The sequence below is a fragment of the Cibotium barometz genome, chromosome 28, assembly GCF_041138505.1.
Source record: "Cibotium barometz isolate CiBa-2024 chromosome 28, ASM4113850v1, whole genome shotgun sequence".
In the NCBI taxonomy this organism is placed as follows: domain Eukaryota; kingdom Viridiplantae; phylum Streptophyta; class Polypodiopsida; order Cyatheales; family Cibotiaceae; genus Cibotium; species Cibotium barometz.
In genome coordinates, this window is record NC_141073.1 from 37,699,266 (window position 1) to 37,715,885 (window position 16,620).

The 16,620-nt window shown below is 40.2% G+C and overlaps 1 protein-coding gene across 6 annotated transcripts in view; it reads left to right on the forward strand.

Annotated features, from left to right (window-relative positions):
* Positions 1 to 16,620, forward strand: part of LOC147622804 (MADS-box transcription factor 23-like) — a 216,299-nt gene that overhangs the window by 19,627 nt on the left and 180,052 nt on the right. The gene's annotated exons all lie outside the window — the stretch shown is intronic.

Below are 16,620 nucleotides of genomic sequence, written 5' to 3' on the forward strand. Positions count from 1 at the left end.
GATTGGTTGGCAACTCTTGAGTTATTTCACATGAATTTACAGTAAGGGTATATGAGTTTCGTGCATGAAAACCGTGAGGTACATTGATCGGAACTCATGTGCCAAGTATCAAGATGATTAATACAACATAACTCAAGAGGGAGCTAAAGAAAATGGGATGCATATATGTTTTACAGCTTTGCAAGGAGGAAAGCAATGAGCAAAAGGGTGAGGTTATGCATAAAGGTATAAAGGAATTGTTAAAGGATTACAAGGATGTGTTCTAAATGCATACATGGAATAGGGCTTGATCCGCATACCAATCCCGTTAACAAACCACCTTATGGATTGTCAAAAGTGGAAATGATTATGCACGTCTATGATCAAGAGATGTTGGCAATACTTCACGCAATAAAGAAGTGGCATCATTACTTGTATGGGAGTCATTTCTTTGTGAAGAGTGATCATAGAGTGCTTCAATAATTCTCTCTCTCAAGAAAAGAAGGTGGGTGGCTACATTGCAAAATTATGATTTTGAAATCTCTTACATGAAAGGGAAAGAGAATGTTGTGGGCAGATGCATTGTCACGTATATGGACATGTAGATGCATGGCAATTTCGGAGGTACATAAAGATTGGATTTGGATATTCAAGAAGAGTACATATTGGATTAGGAACTGGCACCAATGTGGCAAAAATTACAGCAAGGGTCCCATGATGATTTTTTACATTTTGAACTTCGTATAATGGACTCATCTACTACAAAGGCAAAGTCTACCTTGTGCCTACATCAAGCTACAAGAAGAGGGTGTTAGAAGAGATGCATTCTTCTCCATTATTGGGGAACATGGGGCTGTTTAAGACCTTTGAGAAGATGCGGAAGAGTTTTTATTGGAAAGGGATGTGGAAATACGAGTACACTTTTGTGACAAGTTACTTACCTTGTCAACAAAACAAGGATCCCACACATAAGCCCATTGGTTTGCTTCAGCCTTTGCCTATTCCCAATGGCAAACGGACACACATCTCTATGGATTTAATCACGGGGCTTCCTCATACAAGGAGGGGATGGGATAGTATATATGTGGTGGTAGACCGTTTGACAAAAGTGAGACATTTTATTCCTTCCAAGGTCAAATTTTCAGTATCTATGGTTGTAAAACAGTTTGTGGATCATGTGTTCAAGTTGCATGGAGTGCCACAACAAATTGCCAGTGATCGAGATGTGAAGTTTGAGTTCATTTTGAAGGACATTGTTTGAGATCATGGGGACTATTTTGACATCTAGCAGCACTGTCTATCACCCCGAAATCGATGGACAAACTGAGAGGGTGAACAAGTGGGTGGAAACTTACTTGAGGCACTATTTCCATGATACGCAAGGCGTTTGGGATGAGTGGTTTCCGCTCGCCGAGTTTGCTCATAATAGCACGCATCATGCGAGAATTAGCATGTCACCTTTTGAGGCACTCTATGGGTACAAAGTGAATATGCCAATGATGGTTCAAAAGCAAGAAGGGGTGAATCCTAATGCAAAAGAGGGAGATGGAAAAGCTGGATGCACTCTTGTAACAATGCAAAGCTAATATGAAGCAAGCTCAAGAAAGGATGAAACATTATGCTAATGCTCATCAAGGCCATTGGTGTTCATGGAGGGTGATTGGGTATTCTTGAGGATTCCCAAGACAAGATATGGTTCTCTCAAGGGCAACATAAACGCCAATTTAGCTCATTGCTACTATGGGCCATACAAGGTGGGTGAGGTGTGTTCCTGAAGTTGCTTATTAATTGGAACTTCCATCAATCTCAAAGATTCATTATGTATTTCATGTGTCACATCTCAAAACTTACCTTGGGCCAGAGGTATTTGTGCAAGATGAATTACCTCTAGTGAATGGGGAGGGGATGATTGAGTATGTGTCGGAAGCAATTTTGGATACAAGAGAAGAGTTCTTTGCAATCGTACATTAGTGGAGTACTTGGTCAAATGGTAAGGGCTACCTAAGGAAGAAGCTTCTTGGCAACCCACCTCTACATTGGAAGGATTTGAAGGGTTGTTGGATGCATTTTGGAAGTCCAACGAGGGTCATCAATAGTGAATTAACTTGCTGGAAATTCTTGTAAATTCACTGTGGACAGCCCTACATCCTTGGAAATTGGATGCATATTGATTGGAAGCTACTTAAGGTTTTCATGCCATTATGGGATAGATGTAATGGCTTGTTTTGAGGGATTATTGAGTAGTTTACAGCCATATACATGCGATTTTGGTCTCCCATACATGGTGTGAGCATGAGCTTCAAGTTTGACATGAGTCCATTGACATATATTCCATCCCATGAGGATTGTAATTGTACATATCAATGGTTTCGAGGATGAAACCTTTTGGATGGGGATGGTTTGTAATAAAGTGAAATGGTTTCATATTAATAACGGACCCAAGGCCAATGGACCATGCCCATGGACAACACTTATGATAGTGTGAAAGGGGTGGTCATGTATATATGTCACATAGGCCATATTTGGGGTACCTTTTGATAATCATCATAATACAAGTCAATTACTCTCTCTTCTCTCTAAACCTAGGCTAATAATCCTAATCTAGGTTAATCCAAGGCTAATTAGGCTAATTCAAGGCTATTCTAGATGCTCCTTTCTTTCACACCTGAGTTGGAGGATCGTGGGTAACCGGGTAAGTGTGGGCATGTAGGCCACTACATAAGCCCGCTAGTGTAGACTCTTATCCACACTCCTTTAAGGCTGGATGGTGAACAAGAGCCCTCCTCTCCTTCATCCTGGTGGTTGTGGTAGCTTCTTATGAGTAATGTAACAGTATGTTATTCAATAATCAATTGAATAAACGATGTGCATGAAAATAAAAAATAATTAAGTAAAGTCATTTGATATTTTCATAACTTTTAGTTTATTAACTTATTAGTGATTTAATACAGAAGAATTTATCATTATTTATTTAATAATTATAATTCAATTATTTTCTCTTAATTTTAATGTAGCTAGAGTTATTAAATTTGAATGAAAAAAAAGATATGTCTCATTTAAATCTCTATCATTGATTGGACTATTCGTCATATCACTCTCGGGTCATGTGTTACCTTTCATCTTAATATAGTACTAGAATATTTTTTCATCATGTGAGACTCTTGTTCCTTTTTTTTCCCTACTACTGAGTGACCTTAGGCCCAAGATCCTCCCATTAGTTACCATTTTTCACCGCTCATAGGTGCTTTTTTACATGCCCGTAAATGTAATTCCATCAAGGAACCACCATGTGGGGTTTTGAACTCAAGACCTCTTGGTCCTAGACAAACACCTCTAGCACTTGAGTTATCACCTCATTGATGTTGAGATGCTTCTTTTTAATGGTTTAATCTTCTTTTTTTGAAGTGACTAAAATACCTTCTTTTAAAAAGTGCAATATCCTTTGAACATGAGGTACGACATGATATCAAGTCTAAAATTTCTGAACTAGGTTTTTGATAAAATTACTATTATAAAGAGAGTTGAAATTTTGGATAAATATATTATATACCATCATTGGTATAATGTATATCAATGCTAAACTATCTAAAATATGATTCTTATTTCCATGGTACTTTTAATTTATAATTAAAATTTTTAATTATGAATTCTCATGATCTATGTGATTTATCTTCTTTTATGTAGACTTGTATAGGATTTAATATGTGTAGACATCCATTTGACTTACTACCACCATGAGAATGTTCGTGTCATTATCTTTCTTGTCTTAAAAACTGTATCATTCAAAAAGAGAGAGGGAGCGTTTTCATTCATTGATATAATATTATCTCATGATGAACCCATGTTGTTATGAAGAAAAGTAACATAATAATATTATAATACGTAGAAGAAAAAAATAATATGTCATTAGAATTGAGTAAATGTGATACAAGTCTCCAAAGAAGAGAGAAGAGGATTTAAAGTTTTGATTGGATGCATTTTAGAGGTTAATGAAAGTGCTTGCACTAAGTATCTCATGCTTTAAAAACCTCAATGTATATTAGATTAAATTTAAATTTTTTTAGAAAATAAGGCACGCAAATAATTAATGTTAAGTTAGTATTAATTATGTGTAAACCTCAATGTTTGTACATTTATATCATAACATAAAAATATTTATGAAATTAAGTAATGATTAATAATTATTTAAGATTTGATTTTTGAATTCATTAATAGATATATCATGTGTTAAAAATTACTAGTTATTCGTCACTATATAATTAATAACCTTGTGGAAATAGTTTAAATTGAATATCGATCTATTTTTCTCAATTTAAAAATATAATAAAACAACATTGAAAACTGTGAAAATTTTATTTGATTGCACTCAATATCTAAGTTTTTTATATGCACAAAAGCAAAAAGTAATCATGTTTTTGTTTGATTGATAACTAATTTATCAATAAATTAGATAATTTTAAGTCCTTTATTTAGTAAAATAAAAATAAACATTAGTAGAGTGTAATGACTAATTAATGAGTATTAACTCTTTACTAATAAATTATAAATGATCTAGTAAATAAAAATATAATTTAAAACTAAGATAATCATATTATTATTTTTCCCATACTAAAAGAAGAATCCTAATTATAGAAGATGCTAGTAATATACAAGGAGCATTGCTCTTCACATATCTTTCTTTCTGCTTCATTTCACTCTCTTAAAAAAGCATACGTCGTTGAAGATTGATGTGAGCAAAAAAAGATAGCTTTTATAATTACCAAACTATCATCAAAACATAGCATCTTGACAACCTCCTTATTCAATAGCTTAGTCGGGATTTTAATTTTTGGAGGAATTGGATCATAGCAGACTATTAGCTTAGAAAGAGAAAAGCATTTATTAGATTGCTTTGGCCACATGGATTTATTTCTTTTGATTCAATCCATAGACCTTAGGGTTTCTGGACATGTGATAGTCTAGTTGGCTATTGGTTAAGCTTATAAATCTATAAAAGGACAATGAGGGTGATATATTTTTAATTCGTCATGCTTTGTTGAAGTGCATACTTAGTTTGGACTTATGTAAGGTGTCCCCCCTTCTAAAATAGGGGAAACACTTAAGATAGTCCACTAAGTCTTAACTTGGAGAAAATTTTCTATTTATCACACCTTGACCGTGTAGAGATTCAAGGATACAATTCATAGGTAAGACCTAGTCCTATCCCGCAAGGGGAGCGCGATATTCTAAAAATCAAATCATCCATAGGGTAATTGATCATAAATTGGGCAACTACTAGACTTGATTTCTAGAGGCAACGCTTTTTTTTCTCATCCATGCAAGGCACAGCCGCTAGCCTAGTCTTCTAGAATAGAGTTTCCCAAGAACCTATTTATCTAGCATAGGTCTTTCACTTAATCTACTGGAGCTATCCGACTAATTGGGTCCACCCGTCCGTAGGATGGTGCCATCGGGGCATTCCATCCTCCAACTTTCCACCCTACTCACGCGTCAATTTGTTTTCTAATTAATCCTACCACACTGTTTGACATAAATAAACATGTTCCTTAATTAAGATCCTTTTCACAAGGTTTGTTAAAACAGTCTTTTTCCACAATACAAGAATGCCAAAGACAAGATTTATATTAAAAAAAATTTATACATGAATCAATTCCATACAAGCCAAACCGGCTCTCTTATTCTTATTCTTTTATACTGCTGATGATCTAGAATTCGGCCTTCCAGCCTCTACATGCTGGGCAAAACCCCACGGGACCATACACCTCATCGTCGGCCCTTGGCGAGGACTCAAGCCAGCCTGTCGCCCTCTCAGGCTCCATCGCTCGATCCTCCCGCCTCTCAGAGGGATGTTTGTACACTAGGGTAGGCTTATTCACTGCACTAGCCTGGGCCCTCAGAACTAGACAACATCATAATCTCTCGCCTCAATCAGCGAACCTTATTCTCCCAATGATATGAGGGATACCTTGGGCCATTCCCAGGCTTTGCTACTAACGACGCTGCTCGGCTACACAAGCACGGAACGGAGTTAGCGTCGAAGCCAAGAAAAACTTGCACTCTTTAAAGATAACAATTTCAATGCAATTCATTGAATACATCATCACTCAATTCGTAACTTCTTCATATAATTTTATGTCATTATTTTAAAAGGAAAAGATACACATTTATTAACACTAATATTAAAAAAAACTCTTCTTTTAAAGATGACCAAGCTAACCTGGCCACCATTTCCTTGAGGAGCTTGTAAAGGGAGGGTTGAAGCCGCATCGCGAGCATCTTCTCTAATCTCGTTGTTGCGCGCTCCTTTCTCGAGGCAATATTTTGACGTTTTCGAGAAGGGGCCATCTTGGACGTCGTCTTGTAGGGCTCGCTGTCGTGGTCGAAACGCTCCAGTCAGATCTCAATTCTAAGATCGTATGCTCACCGTATGAGCAAAAGACCACATCGCATGAATCCTCGCTAAGGCAAAAACCTCTTACTAAAGTCCACGCAAATGGGGGGGATTGTGAGATGTCCTTACACAAAAACGTTTTGGTGAAGGGGAGAAGGGCTGATGTAAGTCTCTTCACACGGCGGGGGGGTGGAGGGGAGAGAACAGTTCAGGACACTGTCACAAGAGGGGGGGGATAGAGGAAAATTGTTGCCTTATTTGAAAAGTGGCAAATGAGGGGGTGTGCAGAGGGGTGGTTGGACTACAGCAAGTACACTGCACAGGGAGGCACAACATAGCATAAGCTATGTAGAAATACGTGTTGCCCATGGAGCACCCCGAGGGTTTATATAACTGTGGGGTATGGATATGGGCGCTGCGCAAAGCAAACGAAAGGACAATGTACCAGCAAAGGCTGTGGATCAGTGGCCTGCATGGCTCAGGGAGAAAGGTACGGTGTTAGTTAACAGTGTCAGTTTTAACAGGGAAAGGAGTGGTACACATGTACCTCCTCTGGTCAGGGGCAGCATGGGTGTCCACGTAGTGGTACATGTGGACCACACTGTGGGCGGTCATCCTTTGGCTCGTGTGGCCATCGTACGGGCACCCTGGTAAGTGTGTACGGTCCAAATTTTGGGGCAGTATCCCTAAATTTGGGATGTCGATCTCGATTTGCGTGTCGGACCGCCCCGAGGGGGTAAATTTTTTTTGTCCGGGATGTTCTCGTGGTCGTTGGGGTGTAGACCGTTCATCAATCGGACGCCCGGTCGTGCATTTATTAAGGTTTAAAGGTCCTCGCTTTTTAACTAAAAAATGATTGAAATTTGCGTTTAAGCTTGATCCGGTGTCCGTTTTGGATGCTGTAAAATCCTACATTAGGGTAAAATCGCACGCAGATTCTAAATTTGGGCTCAAAATTTGAAGATTCTAAGTAAACATGACTCATTTGATAAAATCATTGATTTTTATACCATAAAAACTCATAAATTAACTATTACATGGACATTTCTTTATTAGTGAAGATGGGTATGTTACATCCTTCCCCCCTTAAAGAAATCGAGATGTCCTCATCTCGTCATGAATTGGGGATAATCCTTTAAGAGTGCAGCTTCATCTTCCCAAGTTGCATCCTCCTCAGGGTAATCTTTCCACTGTACTAGATGTTCTACAAGAGTTCTATTTCAGAGTTGGCTTTCCCTAGAATCTATGATGCTATTGGGCTATAATTCAAGGACTCCTTGAGTAGGGATTACAACTTGTTCATCATCAAGAATATGATCGAGACTGGGTACATAAGGTTTTAAACAAACTTACATGAAATACATTGTGGACTTTGATATGGGCTGGGAGTTGGAGTTTATAGGCACTTTTACCTAGACACTTGATAACTGTATAGGGACCACAATACCTAGGGCTGAGCTTCTTATATTTCCCAAGTGATAGAGAACTTCATTTGGGTCGCACTCGTAGAAGAACTTTGTCTCCTTCCTTGAAGATCCTTTCAGACCTCTTGGTGTCAGCATAATGCTTTTGTCGATCTTGGGCAGCTTTAATATCCTTTTGGATTGCCTTGGTTTGTTCCTCCATCTCTTCGAGCATTTTCCTAGATGCCTCAACTCTTATGGTCGGATCAGAGAAATTTAGAGGAGACAAGCATTCTTGCCCATAGAGTGCTTTGAATGGTGACATTCCTATGCTCTGATGATAAGATGCGTTGTAGGCACATTCTACCAGAGGAAGGTATTGAATCCACCTTCTTGGTTCCCGTCCACAATATGCTTTGAGAATGTCTTCAATTACTTGATTGACTCTCTCAATCTGGCCATCGGTCTCTGGATGATAAGTTGTGCTAAAGCAAAGTTGAGTTCCCAGGGCTTGAAATAAGGACTGTCAGAACTTTGAAGTGAAGTCAGAATCCCGGTCACTTACTATCCTTTTTGGGAGACCATGAAGTTTGAGGACTTCCTTGATGAATATTCGAGCAACTTCAGAAGCTTTGAAGGTCTTCTTTGCTGGTATAAGGTGAGCTACTTTGGTAAGTAAGTCCACTACTACCAGAATGGAGTCATATCCTCCTTGAACAGTGGGGAGACTTGTGACAAAATCCATACTAATGCACTCCCACTTCATTTGGGGAATATCCAAGGAGAGTTGAAGTTTCCCAGGCATCTTGACCCTTTCAGCTTGATCCTTTGGCATGAGAGACATTGCTTCAAGTACCGAAGGACATCATTTTTCAAGTCTGCCCAATGAAAGCTCCTTCTTATGGCATTTAATGTTTTTGCATAGCCTGGGTGTCCTGCAGAGAGCAGCAGGACTATCATGAGCTTCATGGAGGATTAGTTTGTTTAAAGCAGGATCCTTAGGGATACATAGCCTGTGATTGAAGTAGAGGCTTCCTTCATGAGTGGAGTATCCCTTGATTAGATTCTTCTCTTTCTCTGAATTTTCCCCTTCTTCTACTAACTTCATCATCCTCTGATAATCTGGATCATGAGATGAGACTTCTTCCACCTTGACCAGTATGGGATTATTTGGCATTGAAATTGCACTCAAGAAAGATTTGCGGCGGCTAAGTGCATCTGCTACCACATTATCTTTCCCAGGGCGAAATTTGATGTCGAAGTCATATTCTTGTAGAATTTCAATCCATCTCCTTTGCCGCATGTTGAGGTAAGGCTGGGTGAAGATCCACTTCAGACTTTTGTGGTCAGTTATTTTACAAGCCGGAATTTCCCCCCCCAAGAGATAATGTCTCCATAATTTGAGGCAATGAACAACTGCTAAGAGCTCCAAATCATGGGTGGCATAATTTGCTTCATATTGCTTCAGCTTGCGGCGGCGGGAAGGGACTGGTCTTTCTTCTTGGCCTAAGACACCACCAAGTGCTAGACTACTGGCATCAGTAACCACTTCAAATTCCTTGGTGAAATCCAAAAGTTTCAGGACTGGGGCAGAAGTAATAATGACCTTGAGCTGATCAAAACTGTTTTGATGGGTTGGCAGCCACACTATTTTGCAATCCTTCTTAAGAAGATCCGTCAAAGGTGTAGCTACCAAGGCATATTGATAAAAATCCTATACCATCCTGTGACTCCCAAAAACCCACGAACTTCACGAGCTGATTTAGGGGGTGGCCACTCCAGAATATCTTTGACCTTGGGGGGGTCTACTAAAATGCCATCTTTGGAGACGATGAACCCAAGATACTCAATTTGATGAGTAAAGAAGGTACATTTGCTCTTCTTGGCATAGAGTTTGTGTCTGCGCAACAATTGCAAAACTCTACGCAGCTCCTCATGCTCTTCCATTGATTTGGAGTAGATTAAGATGTCATAAAAAAAAACCAGCACAAATTCATCCAAGTAAGGACGGAATATATCTTGCATTAGGCACATTTGAGGGTTGCAGGAGCATTGGTTAACCCGAATGACATTACAATAAACTCATAGTGGCCATAACGGGTATTGAAGGCTGTCTTGGGTATATCTACTTCCTTGACTTTGATCTGATAGTAGTAACCAGACCTTAAATCTATTTTTGAGAAGACTTTGGCCCCATGAAGCTTGTCAAGAAGTTTGTCGATGCGAGGGATAGGATACTTATTCTTGACAGTGACTTGATTTAGCCCTCAATAATCTATGCAGAGGCGGAGAGTTCCGTCCTTCTTTTTTTGGAAAAGAACAGGTGCCCCCCAAGGAGAGCTACTCGGGCGTACGAATCCTTGCTCAATGAGTTGTGTAAGTTGCTCTTTAAGTTCAATGGCTTCAGGAAGGGACATTTTATAGGGCGTTTTTGAGACGGGTTGAGCTCCAAGGATCACCTCGATTTCATGATCGACTTCTCGAGGAGGCGGTAGCCCTGTAAGCTCGTCAAGGAAGATGTCAAAGAATTCTTGGAGCCAAGAGGGTTCTGTCTTCTTACTAGGTTCAATGGCTTTGTTGAGCTTGACTAAGAAAACTTGCTGACCCTTACGTGTTCCTTTGAGAAGATGTTTTGCCTTGACTACCCTAGATTTAGGTTTTCCTGTTATCCCCTGAACGAATATTACTTGGCCATGCTCATTTTCAAAAGTGATACTCCCCTGGTTACAATGAATGCTAGCTTTGTTTGCAATTAACCACCAATCCATCCCAAGGATTCCATCATAAATTTCTAATGGCAAGACTCTAAAGTGGCCATGAGCTCGCTCATTACCCAGCTCAAAATCAAGGTTTCCTATAGAGTGGCGAGATACTACTTTCCCACTGGCTAACTCTACAGTCATTCTTCTAGCTGTTTTTTGACCCAAGTTTAATTTTTGCAAACACCTAGGCGAAAGAAATGAATGGGTAGTGCAACAATCAATCAAAATCTGGAATGGGGTTTGGATTACACCAAATTGTTTATTCGGACCTTGGTGTTCTACTGCCGCATGGACGGTGGCGCGCTCTTCTTCAGCCATTTCCAAGGTCGGTTCTTCACTTATAATACAGGCGGTCCTAGCAACTGCTCCTCCACGGCCTCTGCCACGTCCATCGTCTCTTGCACCTTGGTGGATAGGGGTTCCACGGCCTTCATTTCCTCTGCTACCTTGGGGAAATGATGTTGCCATCTTGGGATAGTTGGCCCTAAAGTGTCCCGGCTCATTGCACTCAAAACACAGAGGGCCTTCTCTGGAAGAAGCAGCTTACGAGCGGGGGACAAAAGAGTTGCTTTGTCACCCTCTGTTGTAGTAGGGGAAATTCTGTTGGGGTTTCTTGTAGGGTTGATCTTTAGGATTTGCCTTAGGGTACGATCTCTTTTGAGGCTTAGGTTTGTCAGCCCTCAATTCTTTCACAAGGGGCTTTGCTCGTATGAGAGCATCTTGTAATGAGCTTGGCCTCATTGCTTCAAGGCGGGAATCTAAGGGTTCATTTAACCCTTGGCAGAAACGAGCCACTTGCTGGGAAGTAGTCATAGCTGGGGCATACTTCCGAAGAGTGATAAATTTGGAATAGTAGTCCTCATCAAGAGTTAAGCTGCACTGCCTAAGACAAAAAAACTCATTCATCTTTATGGATTCATGGGATGGGGGAAGATATCTTTCCTTCACGGCCTGCTTGATTTCTTCCCACGTTTGAGAATGCTCAGTGACTCCCTTGTCACGGCACCATTGTTTCCACCAGAGTTTAGCATCTCCGATGAGGTGAAACCGTGCAAGCATAGATTGATTTGCTACTCCAGTACCGGCGGCAGAGAAATAATCGTCCATCGCTTCCAGACTTCAGCATCCTTCTCAATCTTTGAACATTTGCTTGAGCAAGAGCTTCTTCTCCTGGATATTAGTGTAAAGTGCATTGGAAAGTGGAGGGTGATCGTCCTGGCCACCATCATTGTAAAAACAATTTTTAAGATTACAAGATTCATACTTGCACAACGCTTATTTTGGAGAGTAAAACATTGAAATCATTTTATTTTCAAATATTTACAAGGATGAGTTTTATTACAAAGATCTGAGACTAATATAATTAGTCTTATTTGCCATCAAGGGAAATTCCTAAGCTTGACTATGACATAAGGGTAGAGCGGTCCACATAGGTGAAATATGGGGGTTCCGCTGTAGTTTCTAAGACTCTAAAAACTGATGGTGGTAAGGGTGGTAGACTCTGGATTGGGGTAGATCCCAACACAGCTACTCTGTCAGAGTAGGTAAGACCTATATCACTTGGTCATACACCCAGCGATCCTGAGGTATACGAATCCCATCTATAGTCATAGAGGTGTCGGCCCTCGGGGTACCGACGAACCAAAATAAACGGATCATCTTCAACTTTTCAATCCAACGAATCTGCTTTAGGTCGATGGTAAGGTTCCCAATTTGATCTGCTCGGATGAAGAAATATCTCGGCCCACGACTCCAGAAATCTCTACCCCATCCTCTTTCAATATGAGAGAAATGAGGGAGGGACATCTTCTCTAGTATCTGCACCATGGTGTCACGAAACTCGAAATTTGAGGAGTGACTAGCAGTCTCAAAGATGCATTGGAAAACTAGAAACTTTGAGTAGGCATCTTCCTCTTCCTACAATCATTCAAACATCAATTCAACTTGTTTTTTTTAGTAGGGTGTTTTTATTAATTAGCATTATGTTAGGTAAAACATTCATTGCAAAACAGTCGTTAAATGGCAAATCCTAGGAGCTAAGATCGGCTCTCATACCAATTGTAAGGTTCCCCCTTCTAAAATAGGGGAAATACTTAAGATAGTCCACTAAGTCTTAACTTGTAGAAAATTTCCTATTTATCGACACCTTGACCGTGTAGAGATTCAAGGATACGATTCACAGGTAAGACCTAGTCCTATCCCACAGGGGGAGCGTGATCTTCTAAAAATCAAATCACCCATAGGGTAATTGATCATAAATTGGGCAACTACTAGACTTGATTTCTAGAGGCAACGCTTTTTTCCTCATCCATGCAAGGCACAGCCGCCGCCCGCTGGCCTAGTCTTCTAGAATAGAGTTGCCCAAGAACCTATTTATCTAGCATAGGTCTTTCACTTAATCTGTTGGAAAGCTACCCGACTAATCGGGTCCACCCGTCCGTAGGATGGTGCCGTCAGGGCATTCCATCCTCCCACTTTCCACCCTACTCACGCGTCAATTTGTTTTCTAATTAATCCTACCACACTGTTTGACATAAATAAACATGTTCCTTAATTAAGATCCTTTTCACAAGGTTTGTTAAAACAGTCTTTTTCCACAATACAATAATGCCAAACACAAGATTTATAAAAAAAAAAGTTTATACACGAATCAATTCCATATAAGCCAAACCGGCTCTCTTATTCTTTTTCTTTTATACTACCGATGATCTAGAATTCGGCCTTCTAGCCTCTACATGCTAAGCAAAACCCTACGGGACCATACACCTCATCCTCGGCCGCCGGCGGGGCGAGGACTCAAGCCGGCATGTCGCCCTCTCAGGCTCCATCGCTCGATCCTCCCGCCCCTCGGAGGGATGTTTGCACACTAGGGTTGGCTTATTCATAGCACTAGCCTGGGCCCTCAGAACTAGACAGCATCATAATCTCTCGCCTCAATCAGCGAACCTTATTCTCCCAATGGTATGAGGGATACCTTGGGCCATTCCCGAGCTTTGCTAAACGACGCCGCCCGGCTACACAAGCACGGAACGGAGTTAGCATCAAAGCCAGGAAAAATTTACACTCTTTAAAGATAACAATTTCAATGCAGTTCATTGAATACATCATCACTCAATTCGTAACTTCATACATTTTTATGTCATTATTTTAAAAGGAAAAGATACACATTTATTAACACTAATATTAAAAAAAAACTCTTCTTTAAAAGATGACCAAGCTAACCTGGCCATCATTTCCTTGAGGAGCTTGTAAAGGGAGGGTTGGAGCCGCATCGGGAGCATCTTCTCTAATCTCGTTTGTTGTGCGCTCCTTTCTCGAGGCAATATTTTGACGTTTTCGAGAAGGGGCCATCTTGGATGTCGTCTTGTAGGGCTCGCTGTCGCAGTCGAAACGCTCCAGTCAGATCTCAATTCTGAGATCGTTTGCTCACCGTATGAGCAAAAGACCACAACGCATGAAGCCTCGCTCTACTAAGGCAAAAACTTCTTACTAAAGTCCACGCAAATGGGGGGGTGGGATCGTGAGATGTCCTTAACACAAAAATGTTTTGGTGAAGGGGAGAAGGGCTGCTGTAAGTCTTCACACGGGGGGGTGGGAGAGAGAGTTAAGGACACTGCCTCCTAGCAAGAGGGGGGGGATGGAGGAAAATTTCCTTATCTGAAAAGTGGCAAATGAGGGGGTGTGGAGAGGGGTGGCTGTACTACAACAAGTACACTGCACAGGGATGGACGACGGTATGGACAGCGGCACAACAGAGCATAAGCTACGCAGAAATGCGTGTTGCCCATGGAGCACCCCGGGGGTTTATATAACTGTGGGGTACGGATATATGGGCGCTGTGCAGGGCGCTGTGCAAAGCAAGGACGAAAGGACAGTGTACTAGCAAAGTCTCTGGATCAGTGGCCTGCATGGCTCAGGGGGAAAGGTACGGTGTCGGTTAACAGGGAAAGGAGTGGTATGCATATACCTTCTCTAGTCAGGGGCAGCATGGGTGTCCACGTTAGCGGTACTACGTGTGGACCACACTGTGGGCGGCCGTCCTTTGGCTCTTGTGTGGCCATCGTACGGGCACCCTGGTAAGTGTGTACGGTCCAAATTTTAAGGAGGTGTCCCCAAATTTGGGGCATCGGCCTCGATTTTCGTGTCGGACCGCCTCGGAGGGCGATTTTTTTTTTTGGTCCGAGATGTTCTCGTGGTCATTGGAGTGCAGACTAGGGTGCAGACCGTTCGTCAATTGGACGCCCGGTCGTGCATTTATTAAGGTTTAAAGGTCGTCGCTTTTTAACTAAAAATGACTGAAATTTGCGTATAAGCTTGATCCGGTGTCCGTTTTGGATGCTGTAAAATCCTATATTAGGGTAAAATCACGTGCAAATTCCAAATTTGGGCTCAAAATTTGAAGATTCTAAGTAAAAATGACTTACTTAATAAAATCATTGATTTTTATACCATAAAAACTCATAAATTTATCTATTACATGGACATTTCTTTATTAGTGAAGATGGGTATGTTACCACTAATGTTTTGTGTTTATCCCTTATGTGTGATCTTTTTTGAGAGTTGTCAATTTTCCAAATGAATCAATACTTTGAGGAGTGGATGCAAGGATATGAATTCTTTGATGATGAGTGAATTGAGTGCATGCATATACATGGAGAGAGCTAAGATGAGTTCATGATCCTAATTTGTGAGAAATTGATGATTCTTTTGACCATGAAAAGCTTATGAAAGTTTTTTGGTTTGTTTTACACTAGAATGAGCTTATGATCCTCGTTTTTGTGAGAGTTTGATGATTCTTATAACCATCAAAAGCTTATGGAAGTTGTTGATTGGTGTGATTTACACTAGGCACAAAATTATATTAGAATTGAGTAGAGTGATTTAGATTAAAATTAATGTTAAGATAAGGATTTTGATTCTTAGTATTTTAACAACCCAAGGTAATGAGAACAACAAGGTGGGTGTTATCTTGATACTTGCATGGTTGTTGGCATGTGTCTAATAGAGAAGAGCTTCTTTGACACTCTATATTTGTTAGTCCATGCCAAGGGTCTTAACAAATATTTGATTCCATTGGTGGGATACATACTTAGAGGTAGCTTGACAAAAGCGGAACAATACATCAAGTCCATTGTAAAGCATTAATTTCCTTAAGGTGTCATTACATGGTTCTTATATTGGCTTTATTCTTATACATCAATATAAACCCTATTTCATAAAAGAGTGTAATCAATGGCTTTGATCAAGACTACTAAGTGTGATTTTGTGAATATGAGGTATTAGTAAAGTCTAATTAGCATTCTAAAATATCAAAATCAAAGATGGAAAGAAGGTGTGTTTCTCTTAACTACTATAATTAGATGCACTAAATCATTTCATGTTTAAAAGGTAAAAATCCATTATCAAATTATCCAAGTTCACTTGCACAAAGCAAGTGAGAGAGAGCCACATAGAGAGGGAAAGAGAGAGTTGTCCCTATAAATCTATTGACTACCAAAAAATAGAACAACTATACTTCTTGTAGGCGGCAAAGGGAGAGAGAGAGAGAGAGAGAGAGAGGTGTCACTTTGCATCACCCATGTGAGTGCCACTTGGATATACTCTCTACTCCACAACCACCTCCTAGACAAAGTGTGTGGCAGAGGATGACATGTTTGGGGAAATTGTTTTGGCAGTTCAATATGTGCTCAAAGGTGCCCAAGACATGGACCAATAGTTGGGACATAAGTTGGTCATAATATGAACACATCAAAAAGTCCTAGATTCATAAAAGGGTTGGTTGACTTGCATCCGCCGGCCAATAGTATGAAAGTCTATAAAAGGGTAGTTCAGATTTTATTCTACGCATCTCCTCACATCTCATCCTTACACAAATGCATTCATACCAGTAGCTAGAAGGCCCCAAATGCAAGCATGTGGAGATCGTCACACAGTTGTGAATGAGCAAGTCAACTTGTATAAACTAGTAAGATCCTATCCAAGATCCAAGTTCATCATGGTAAATGTAGCATGTGTTGTAATATACAATAGATTAGGTTTATCTGTTTTTCTCTGTTGGGTTTTGTTAAGTTTTCATTATTGTAAA